The 12,459-nt window shown below is 39.6% G+C and overlaps 1 protein-coding gene across 4 annotated transcripts in view; it reads left to right on the top strand.

Annotated features, from left to right (window-relative positions):
• Positions 1-12,459, top strand: part of cdkal1 (CDK5 regulatory subunit associated protein 1-like 1) — a 130,198-nt gene that overhangs the window by 8,051 nt on the left and 109,688 nt on the right. The gene's annotated exons all lie outside the window — the stretch shown is intronic.

The following is a 12,459-nucleotide window of genomic DNA, read 5'->3' as shown; positions in this document are numbered from 1 at the left end:
CATTGCTACATTCGATTGAACACTGTTTGGGCTTACTGGTTTATATGCTGTATAAAAGACCTGTGGGGGGAAAAAAAGGAATATGAGAGCAGTTGGGAAGGTTAAAGAATTTAAGTATTTTGCAGTGTGTGACACTACTGCTGTGTGTATGGGCATGTCATTGGTTTTGTAATAAATTAATTCTACACGCCCCCCTGTCTCATCTTTCCTTCATACATATAAATGACTTGGCTATGTGTTAGATTTCCATGTGAGAGCACAGATATTAGATAAAGTAGATTTAAAAGCTGTGAATGATTTCAGCAGCCGGTTTAATTTGAATCTGCGTCGGACAAAGTGACCTTGATCACTAAGCAGAAAAAAATGATTGGAGACGTTTGCAGGACCTTGCTTGACCAGACTAAAGCATCTACAGCAAGCAGCTCGTGAGCGTGCCTTAAGCACCATCATTTGTCGGCTGGCTATTTGTTGACAAATAATAATTGAGCTTGTTTTTGTTTATGTTTACACTGGAACGAGTGTGTGCTTTCATTTTTGTCCAGCATTCAAAACACAATGGTGTTTTATTGTGGCTGAACTGCGCATATTTATTCTCAAAAGGGCTTCCATTGAAAATAAAAACATTGACTTTGTAGACTTACAAATATGCATTGCTCTTGTACTACTATACTCGTTTTCTACTATGGCTTTGTTGCCATTTAAGAAATTACACACAACTGTTTTTTCATGATAATTACATGACCCAAAGCAATCACCATGCCTGCAGTTGTCCTTGTGGAAAATAGCTCACTGCCATGAATGTTGGTGTTAGCCAAGCTGCCCTCTTAGTATTCAAGTTTGAATAAGAGCTGGCAGCTTTGCTAATTCTCAAATGGGCAATTTATTTATGTTCTAGCTATATTTTTTTAAGGCTTAGGGTTGTGTGACACTGTTTAAAAAGATTTGACAATTTTTTTTCTTTTTTTTTTTTAAACCTCTATTTAAAGTTATATATTATATTTTCAAACTAAGTTACCCAAATTCCACCTTTTTCCTCAGGGTCCTTATTTTGAAGAGAAAAAAAATCATTCTATATAGATACCAATATTAACTTATATGAAGGACATATCTGTCCCCAATTCATCAGTGCCATCCCATAATAACTTCCTGCATGAATGTGTACAGCTTCATTTTCCTTTTAATAAAGGAGGCCTCTGATAATCCTTTATTCTCTCAATTTTCAGAAATTAGTTATGCAGTGGCAATCTTTAATCATTTTCATTTTGATCACGAGTCTCCTATTTTTTTAGACCAGTGTATTTCATCTTGTGACTTGCATAAGGGTCAACATTAAAAATATTTTGATACAGTGGTGCCAAACTGAACAAAACTGAAAAGAAAAGAGGCAGCCAATTATGCCTGACATCATCCCACTAAATGTCTCATGACTGAATGGCATCATTTTTTTTTTTTGGGTAGAGACACTACAATTTCTTTCTTTTCTACATGGTGGCATGGTATTCACTATTCATGTCATGTCTTTATGTTGCAAAGAACATGATTGGTATTTGCTTTCCCACTTTCTTAAATAACTAATTATAAAGCATAACTAATAAGAAGTGAAGACATCTTGTGATGTTCTAAAAATCTTAATCCTTGGACATACGAGGTCAAACTATGAGGTCGTCTTATTTGACACTTTGTCTCTGGTCTGTGACAAGTGGCCTATTGATCTTCTCAACTTTTTTTCCCCCTCCCTTGCAGTGTTAAAGAAGTGGTTGATATTTTTTGGTGTGGTTTTGCATAGTTCAAAGGCAACTCTTGCTTTTAGATCAGCTTTGTTAGCAACAATTCTGTTGTATTTTCCCATTGAACCAAGGTGGCTTTACAGCTGTCACTGCCTTCACTTTGAGGTTGGGGAGCGATCAACTTTTCATCAGCGATGGCTTGAAGCGTGGCTTACAGCTGCAAATGAGCTGAGTGGAACAGATGACAGCAGGACCCCCACTGTGCTGTTTGAATGACAGAATGAGTACTCGCATATAACATGTCACGGTGAGCCAAATTTGAGGTGGGATGCCCTTTTATAGGTAAATGAATTATTATAACTTGAGTCCTTCTAATTTGAAAGCCTCCAAAAATACATGAAATACCAGATTGTCTCTTCACAATGTCTGGTGACGCATTGGCGAGTTCCTGTCTTGGTGTGTTGTTATCCATTCGCAGCTTGATTTAGATCCTGACCACACATTAAAGAGATTCAGATGAATACAGCCGCCAGATTAGCATATGAAAAGACGGTGACAGGACATGCAATAATTTTGATGCCATCTGCTGTCATTGAAATTTATTCGAGGGTAATGTGTACCTGTGCGTTTTGGTGTCTGTCGAGGTGTGTGAACCACGTGTACATTTGCAGCGAGTACAGTACACTCGCTTTCCACTCGTGTTAACATTTTTTTTTCCCCCATTGCGATTTCTTATTGAACACGTACTGTGACCCGATACATGTATTATTTACTACGAAAAACACATCAAATTGTTTCATTTTGTCATGATTTATTCATTTGGAGGCAAATTCTCCGGGATACAACCATGTCTGCACCACCTAACTAATGTATTCATGCTCAGATGCATGGAAGCTCTCACGCGAGCAACTTAAATATTCCATAGCTACTTGGTGTTCTTTAGAAGTTCTCCGCAATGTATCAGACTCTTTGAGGTATGTTAAGAATCTTCTGGATGCTCCATAGATTTTTCTATTGAAACGGGTTTACTAATATTGAGATGATGCATATTACATCTGCGTATTTGTGACATGTTAGACCGACTGTCATGGTGCTTTCAAGCTATGGTTCGCTTTCCCTCTTGGTGCAGAACGTTTATTGAACACAGTAATCCAACTTGATTTTAGACCAGATGAACCACACAGTTCCAAATTGAGTTGGCATGGTTTTGTTTATGGAGAGAAAAACATCCAATATAATTTTTTTTTTTTAGCTAATCAGGCTCATTCTGAAATGAGTGACTTATTTGCTTCTCCTCCCTTAAACTATGTGCACTTTTATATTTACTGTTGTAGTGTAGGGATAGATTGCCCCAGATTTTAAACAATATAATAATAATAATCTAATTAATCGGCAGGCATTCATAATTTACTTTAATCTCCCACATTACATTTTTTTTTTTTGCTTCTTCCTTGTCTTCTACAACATGACTTTTGTCCCCATATCCTTTTGTTAGATAGGATATTCAAATTAAAGGTGCTGCATTCAGATCTCTTATAATCCCAAGATTCAAACTGTTTTGCTGAACAAAGCCAGAAAATACATCCGCTTTCCTTGGTGATACGCAAGGAAAGCGAGAGACACGTCACTTGTGTGCGAGTTGGCATCATTTGAGTAAGAGAAGGCTTTCTAATCATCTCTCTTTTCTGCCAACATCCACATTCCTTTTACCACCATGTGCTAAGCACTTGGGCCAGAATCTCATACGGAGGGTTGGAGGCTGTGATTAAGGGCTTTGGGGTGTTTGTTTCAAATGCATCGGCATGGCAGCCAGACTTGGATCTGGTAGTATGTTTGAGGAAATAAAGTTAACATTTAATGCATTATAGTGATTATTTCCAACATTGTCGATGTGCAGGTGTGTGCAGATGAAGCTATGTGTGTTTGACGATGATGCATTTAATTTGCAAAGACATTGCCAATTGAAGCTTATCTGCTTTGCAAAATATGTTTCCCTTAGATTATTTCACCACACAAAATTTTTCTTTGCATATTTACCTCAACCCTATTTCAAAGTGCCCATGCCGAGTTTAAATTTTCCTCTCACTTTCTCCAAGCTGTTTCAGAAAGACTGCTTGAAGCATCGGTCCTGCGAACTCGTTCTCAAGATTTTCTTGCCAATTTTGCAATAGTTGTTGTTTTAGCAACTCTCCCCATCTCATTTGCCTCAGTATCTTTAGCTTTTAACGACATTACCATTCATTCCTCTAACTTTATTTGGCTTCCCTCCGATTTGCATCTCAGTTGGGCCGGTTTGCTGTCCTGCAGCTGCCTTTGTTTGTGCACTTATCTTTCTAATCTTCCGTCTATTTATTTTTTTAAAATGATTTCATCGTTCTCTTTTCCATGTTTGATGGACTCAAATTCTTGATTAACATCTCATTGAATGTCTTACACACCTCGAGGCTGTTTTCTTTCAGTTTAGTCGGACAACTCATTGCGTTTTGGAAAGTGTCAGAAGAGGAATGCAAATGTGTCACGGGGATTGCACGATGAGCTGGCTTCAAAACCATGATATCATATGGCCGTGTTATGGGCCTGTGCCTTCGAAGCCATCAGGATGCCCCCGTGTGCTCAGTGCATCAGGAAAAATAAAAGCGCTCTACATCTGGGCTATTTGCATACCATTTGCATTTGAACCCCAACTGGCTGTTTTTGGAATGCCAAGAGGCTAAATTCAGTATTTATTACTCAGGCCCATGACTAGTTCCACATTTTTGTGGCATTTGCATCTGATTTGCATGTCCCTCAGCCTGGTTGTGGGAATATGGGGCCAGATGACCTAAATTGTTTCAATTCCACTTTGAAATGAGTAAAAAAAAACGGACGGATAAAGGCCTCATATCACTATTAATCGAATTAGGCTACTTAACATATGAAGGCGTAAATATCGGAAGGGTTATTAGCCACAGTGGCAAGTCAAAGAAAATTGCTTTTTAACTGAACTCTTATTCCACGGAGATGTGTGACAATGTGCGTGGTTGCGTGTGTGGTCTAGAGATTGAACAATTTGTGCTCTCAATGTTGATCACAAAGCTCTCCTTTCTCTTTCAAAATCTTCTCTATATTCTAGTTTGTCAAGGGTGGACAGTTTAGTTACAATACAGCAACCTTTGCCCTTTAGCGTCTTAAGTCTTTGAAACCAGATGGACGAATGGGTGAATGGATGGATGGATGGATGGATGGATGGATGGATGGATATTTAGAGAGGATAACAGATATGCAGTAGATTCTTATGAAAATGGTATAAAATAGGTTATAGTAGTAAGAATAATACTGTATAGTATAGAGTAAACCTGTTGAGGTTGACATCAGCACCTACCTCTCACTTTTATTCAATTGTAAGCTTTAGCCCCACCTGCCACAGTTCATCCAGGGCAGGTGAGCTTTTACATACAGGTGGCTTCTACGCTGCTCTTTCTTTGTCTTTGTGTTCCAGGGGTCGAACCTGGAAGAAAAGGAAGAAAACACACACACCTGCATGTTTTTTTTGGATCTCATCCAGACCATTTCATAGTTACTGCAAACTAATGTATGACTTTTGGAATACACTTAACACGCACACAACGGCTGGCATGCACATCTCTTAATGAAAGTGAAGTGCCATAGCCGAGGGCAAATAACAAACTGTGATGACAGTTATGTCAAAAATGTAGGGCATCATTATTAAACCCTAATTTTCCCCTAAGTTTAGCTGATTTGTCTTATATTCGCATGAAATTACGGTACTTCAAGCATTACATTTCTATCTCTTTATATTTAATTAGTCAGCATTGATCTGATTTCATTTTCTTTCACTGAGGCAAAATGTGAACTTGCTGAGCAGACATCTTGAAGGTTCCATAATTCTGGGGAAATGTGCGGTAAAAGTGAAATCACAAGTAAATGACTGTCTATCTAACCTTCCTCCTGCCCTTAGATGCTGACTTTCTTGCCCTTGACTCTTAACAGTCTCCCTGACTGTGTGGAACATCTTTTCATGCTTGCACTGATGACCATAATGGCTTTCTGTCTGGGCCGCAGACTCGTGATTGGCCCCAATTAGTGCTTGAAACTGAGGCTTCATATCATTGTCTCTATGCAAGGTAGGATGTGCAGTGGCAAAAATCGTTTCTTTCCCCTGCGTGCACGCAGCTCAATAAATCACCGTTAATACGAATTTAAAATCACAGTGAAGCCATTATCACATTTTTATCACTACCACTGGAATCTTTCGAGCTCATATGTGCTCTATGAGTTCTTTTCTTCTCTCTAGTTTTCAATGTTATTGCGTGTTTTTCAGCGTTTCTAGTCTTTTCCTGTCAGCTGGAACGTATTTGCTGAACCCAGGTGTACTCATTGGCAGCCAAATTAGTACTTGGCTTGACTCAGCATTCATCATTCCTGTTCCTTTCTAAGCATTGCTTGCCCATTAGCTCGAATTAACCCGATTTAATCACCTATTATGCTTCAACACATTGGAGTAACTTTAAAGTGAAACTTCTAAAGTTCAATACCGTTTGTTCTATGACGTGGGCGAACACGTGATTATTTTGGATTTTAAAATAAAGGAAATGAGAAAATTACCGCTCATGACACAATAATAATAAAGTCCAAAATCTTTGGACAGTCTCATGTATGTGATACCGTCCTGGCAGCTGCCTTTTTGAATGGCCAGGTCAAGTTGATTGGCTTCGACTTGAAGGCCTTGAGCCAAACTGATCTTGATCTGAATGCTGATCTGAATGCTTCAGTTTGTGCAGATTTTTAAAAGAAAACATGGCACTTCAACATGGAGCGGTGAATTCGATTTTGGTGGGTTAGAGTGAAGCTCTAGACAAGAACGTGACGCTGTTAAGGTTCTTTAAATTTTCTCTAAATAAAACTAAGCAACATCCTCGTTTGAGTCTTATGCATCACAGCTAGAGTAAAAACTTGTGGCTCACTCTAACTTTGCAATACTTTTCCCTCTTTACTTGGCCTTTGCACCCAATTTTTTTAATACCCCCCCATTTCAGCCCACTTTCCTCCCGTTTGATGTTGCAGCACCATGAGATCAGATGTAATGGACTCACTGCTAGTTAAAAACTGGAGACAATCCCCAAGTGCATGGTTGTTTTTAAGATGCTGTCAAGCTGTTTGGTAGGATATCTCTGGTATGCCCCCAACTGTGCTCAACTAAGCGAACACGCCGGCTTCCGAAAACACAGTGATGCACATTGACATTCGCCCACCCAGCTATGTCATGAGATTAAGCATGGACTATGTCTTTTCTGCAAAGATCTCTGGTGATCCTGTTTACCAGTTTCGACTCTGCACACACTATTGACAGCTGCTCGCGATAGTCTCGACCTCGCTAGCCTCTAGTTTGATGGAGGTGGCTTTATCCCTTTCTTTTCATTTTTCCAAGTCTGCAGCCCCAACAGAGGTTTCCACATGGGACACAACATGGAGCATGTGATCAAATTTTGGCACTCCTCTCTTTGGAGCCAAAATGGCTTTAGGGTCTGTTTTCACTCGCTGTTTTTTGTGATAGCTTATGACCTCAATTTTTCTGCATCTCTCTGAAGAGCTTAATGTTGCATGATAGAGCTGGGTGATTTAGCCCATCAGTGATGTTCCAATATTTTCATGTCACATTGCACAACTGCTTTTTTCCTTGTCGCTATATTTTTACAAGGCATAATTATCACCCTGCATAATATACCTGAATTTTCAGCCCCTTCGTAAATACTAATCAATTAAAATGACTGAATAAGATGCAGTTATTTGTATGTCACATACAATAAATTTATACATAATTTATTTCTGGTGAGAAAATGTTGTGCCCTCACAACAATATTTGAATGTTATTTTTGCCTTTCCTCTGCATTTTAAAATATTTGCGCTGGGGAATGTGTGCACAATTGTCAGCTTGTAAAGACTCTGCTTGGGGAACTTGTATTGCTGCAACGAAATGGCCTGTGTGTCATTTTGAACAAATGACTGACAGCTGAAAGAGCATCATTTGTGCCCTGTGTGCGTGTATTCAGTCCCTCTAATGACAGTTGATTGCATTATCATCCATGCCTGAGTGGCTGCTCACCCTTCTAGACGGATAGACCAACCGCCAAACCCCCAGGCCCCCCTGTGTGTGTCGTGTGTGTAAGTGTGTTTGTGATAGTGTGTGTGTATCTGTGTCTATTTGTGTGTGACTTGATTGGAGGTGAAACTCGTTAATCCTCTAAGGCCCATACAAATTTGCCACGTCAGTAAGGCTCATGTGCACGCACGTACTGTACACTTGGCCCATATATCTTTAAATATACATGCACATGTTGAAAGTAATTTGTATTTTGATTTGTGCACACTAGTACGGGTCATGTTAGCTCTGGTATACGTCATAATTTAATGAAATTAATTATTGTCCATCCTCTTTCTTTGTAATGGTGGGCTTAAAGTACCGTATTTTCCGCACTATAAGGCACACCGGATTATAAGGCGCACCTTCAATGAATGGCCCATTTTAAAACTTTGTCCATATATAAGGCGCACCGGATTATAAGGCGCACCTTCAATGAATGGCCCATTTTAAAACTTTGTCCATATATATACATTTGGCCTGCGGGCTGGACTTTGGACACGTCTGCTGTAGTGGCTCAATATTGGTCCATATATAAGGCACCTGATTATAAGGCGCACTGTCAGCTTTTGAGAAAATTGGAGGTTTATAGGTGCGCCTTATAGTGCGGAAAATACGGTAGGTTCAATCCTGACCCCCTGTGATCATGTCAATGTCCTTGAGCAATATATTGAGCCCGCAGTTGCTCCTAATGCCACGCCATTCGTAGGTGAATGAGGAGAGCGTTAAAGCGCTTTGAGTGCCCTGAAGGTGGGAAAGCTTGATACAAGCAAATGCTCATTTACCATCCAAGAACCATTTATATTTGAGTAAAAGTCACCAAGTCGTCTTGATGCAGAGCACTGCGGTCACTCCCCCACACTGCCTTTCAGTGCACCTGTCCACTGAGCCATCCTGGCATCCAGCAGTCTGGTTAGCCAATAAGGCCAGACAGGCCTTGTTAGCTCAGTCAAGTGTGTCTATTCACCCCAAAGCTACCCTTTGCACCAGCATGCTGGTTCCTATAACCCTCTATGGCATTGCATCCCAAGGTCAGCATGTCCTCTCTGTGTCGTGTGTGTGTGTTGCCTTGTGTGTGAAGATAGTAGATAAGAGGGGCCGTGCCGGGAGGCCAGCATTGAGATATGGGATGGAAAGGATGGGAGGGAACAAGACAGAAATGACAACACAAATGTGTTGGTGTGCGCGTGCGTGAGGCAATGTGTGGGGGATCGGGTGGAAAACTGGGTCATGATACAGTATGTGTGTGTGAAGCTCACGAGCATTGTATTGAGCCCCAGGCTGGCCGCTGTCTGCATCTTCTGTGTCTCTCGAGCATACATTTGCATGTGTGCGTGGACACACACACACACACGCACGCACCACGGGGTTTTGGCAGTGGCCTTTACCTTTCAATGTTGTCTACCAGAGGTAAATGCTTCAAAGGGAGTCAGAGATACTGTGTTGTTATACTTGTGGTGTTTTCGTCTCATCATGGTGGCTTTTAGCTCTTTTAAGTTGCTCCTTAGAAGATATGCTGTATTTCCATAATTGCATAAGATGAGCATCACATATTTAACATCTTGCAACAAGTAAAACATGAAGTAAGGCTCCCCCAAAACCATTTGATGTTCTCTCTCTCACAGCCCCCTGCAAAAGTAATATCTCATCAAATTTATACTAAATTCAAGCAAAACATTTTCACACTTGACAGGTTTGTTTTGGATAAAATGAACTCTGGTGCTATTTCTCAGTGTATGGTTTGTTCGATCAAGTGTGAACGCTATCATTCGAACCCCGCTGTGCGCCAAAATATTGGCTAGACAAACTCTCGGGCCGTTTGGATCTGTTCTGCTGAAATGGAAACATTACACGGACCAAAAAACACAGATTAGTGTTTCTGGAGCAGAAAGCTTAGGGAAATCAGAAATATATAGCAGTTAAGTCCGGTACAGTCGTCAGAATTGCCAGTGGTGCACAGAATTAAATTCTGTAGCTCTTCTAGACATTTTGGCTGTTTAAAAATAGAAATACTGCAAGTCTATATAACTAAACAGACAAATTAATGTTTTTGAAAATTGAGTTATAGCTTATGAGTGGACACCCACTATTTGCAGGCGATAGTGACTGACAAAATCTGTAGATAAGTGAAAACAGAATTGTAATTGGATATGGCGGCCACAAAAAAAACCCATTTAGAACTAAGAGGATTCTAAAGCATTGATGCCATGCATCTCGCATGTATGCAATCATGAGTACATGTTACATAAACTGTAGTGGGTACGTTACTCAGCACAAACCATCTTCACATGAGGTTTACGGATAGTATTAATTAGCATTCTAGCTTAAAATGATGTGGCATCATGTGTGCAAACAAATAAGTGCACGAGCACTTAACACAAATGGTAGTTATTTATGAAACTCACCTTTTGGCATTTACATACGTTAGGTCTTCAGGAATACAGACAAATTAGCACAGTTGACTAACAATACAGGACATGCATTTTGCCTGCAAGATTTTGGAACATCTATTCATGTTTTAATTTTGTAATTTAGGTTCTTGGCCCTATTGGAGCCACAAAAGAAAAAAATGTAAACAACTTTGTAAAGTAGGTCTACACGTCTGCAAGGAAGCGTATGAATTGAGTTGATAAAGAAACCTGGGTTATAGTACATGATATGGATCCATAATCAAGAGTGGCAATTAAAGAAGTCTGTATCAAAGGGCCTCGTACTCTGAAAGTCGAATCTCCAGAGATCTCTTTCTAACATCACTTTATAAGATCTGACTACTCTCAACTTCCCTGGACGGTCTGAAAACCCAAGAAGGTTGTATAGAATAATCCCCATGGGAACTGCATAGTGCTCATAAGCAGCATCATTCTATTGTTTCACACTTCAGACAAGACCGTTTGGTGTGCCAGACGTGCTGAAGTCTTAGAAGATGTTTTGACACAGTTAAACAACATAGAATACTTTCTTAGTTACTTTTAGAAAAAAAACAGATGATATTTTACCGATAGCAACAGCTGTCTACTTAATGAGAGCAAATCACTCAGTTTACACTTCCTGTTTGTATGCTGTGCACATTCGCATACTTGGAGTTTTGGGAAATTATCTTATTGCCAGTTTGTTAGATGTGTTTTTTGGTGTGTGCATTGGTGCTCTCTGACACTCCAGCTGAGCCTCATCTCTACCTCTGCGGGGTGCTTCACACACCTGTGGGTAAATCAATAACAGATTTACAGCACAGAATGCACTAGTCCATTTTTCGTTTTTCTTGGCTTGTATTTGGATGGTAACTACTTGCTCACTTGTGGCATCGTGTTGTTTACATATTTGTTAGTTATTTTGCTCTCTGAATGAATGCACTGGCTTTTAACCCCAGCTTTTTGTCCACCAATCTGTATGTCGCTTTCACAAATTCACCCCTAACACTGACCCTTTCTCCTAATCTCCATAGTGAGTGTGTGATTGAAATGTGTTATGACCTTGGGTACATGGTGCAGACACACACACACACATACACGCGCACAGGTCACATTTGTGAATAACACACAGACGTACACTGTATGAATAACTCTCATACAAACACAGAGTCAAAGCACATGGACACACAGGGAAAGGTCATGTTATTTTCACTGCCTGGGTTCAACTGCAATCTCTCTTTTACTGAAATACTCAATTTCTTTGAGGGGGTCAGCTGTTGGGGTCAGATGTAATATTTCCCATATATTACAATATAAATCAAAGAGTTCATCTTTGGGTCCAAATGGAATTAAGTTGTGATTTATGTTATTGCCGTGTATATACACAGGCTGCAAGTATAACTCCTGCGTGCTCACCGATACTATGTAACTGATACCACTAGTTCTTGTGATACATAACATTTTTAATCTTTTGTTGTCACTGTACAAAACATAATTTATCATTATAATACACCGACAACTCACTCTGAATTGGGATTATTTGTAATAAATTAATAGTACAAAATAAAACCGATAGCTGTCTAAATTGTAGTAAACTGAAGACCAAAAATAATACAGGTTCAATAATGTAGTTTCATATCATAGCTCATACTACCATTCATATCACTTGATCTCTCCAGGTCCTCTTTGTTCAATAATTCTCAACCAAGTTTTTAAAGTACAGACATGCTCACAAATTTCAGGATGCTTGTCTTAACCCTAAGGGGTTTTCTTCATCAGATAAGTCAACAGTTTTTTGCGTACATCTGCAGTAACAACACTTCACATAATTGCCTGATGGCCATGATATGCAAAAACTGAGCAAATCACTCCTTTGCCATTGGCTACACCCCTATACCTATGCAAATGTTATGCAAATCCAACTTTCCAGGGATTTCCTAATCACAGCGCTTCATAGAGTTGTTGAAGGATAAGCATACTTACATGCTGAGTCATTGCAAGTAACTTTGCCATACTGATCAAGAAAACTGAATGGCAAACTTTGGAACTCATGATTGGCTGTTATGGTTTCTGTTGTCAAAGCATGTTATGATGTAGGAGCTGTACCTAGCCTGGTTTCAGTTGTGTTAATGTTTTTTTTTTTCAATCTTGCATGAACTTACAACAAATGAGATACCAGCAAATC

This window comes from Syngnathus acus, chromosome 16 (assembly GCF_901709675.1).
Source record: "Syngnathus acus chromosome 16, fSynAcu1.2, whole genome shotgun sequence".
NCBI lineage: Eukaryota > Metazoa > Chordata > Actinopteri > Syngnathiformes > Syngnathidae > Syngnathus > Syngnathus acus.
The sequence above is the reverse complement of the archived record's forward strand: the minus strand, read 5'-3'. Positions and strand labels throughout refer to the sequence as shown.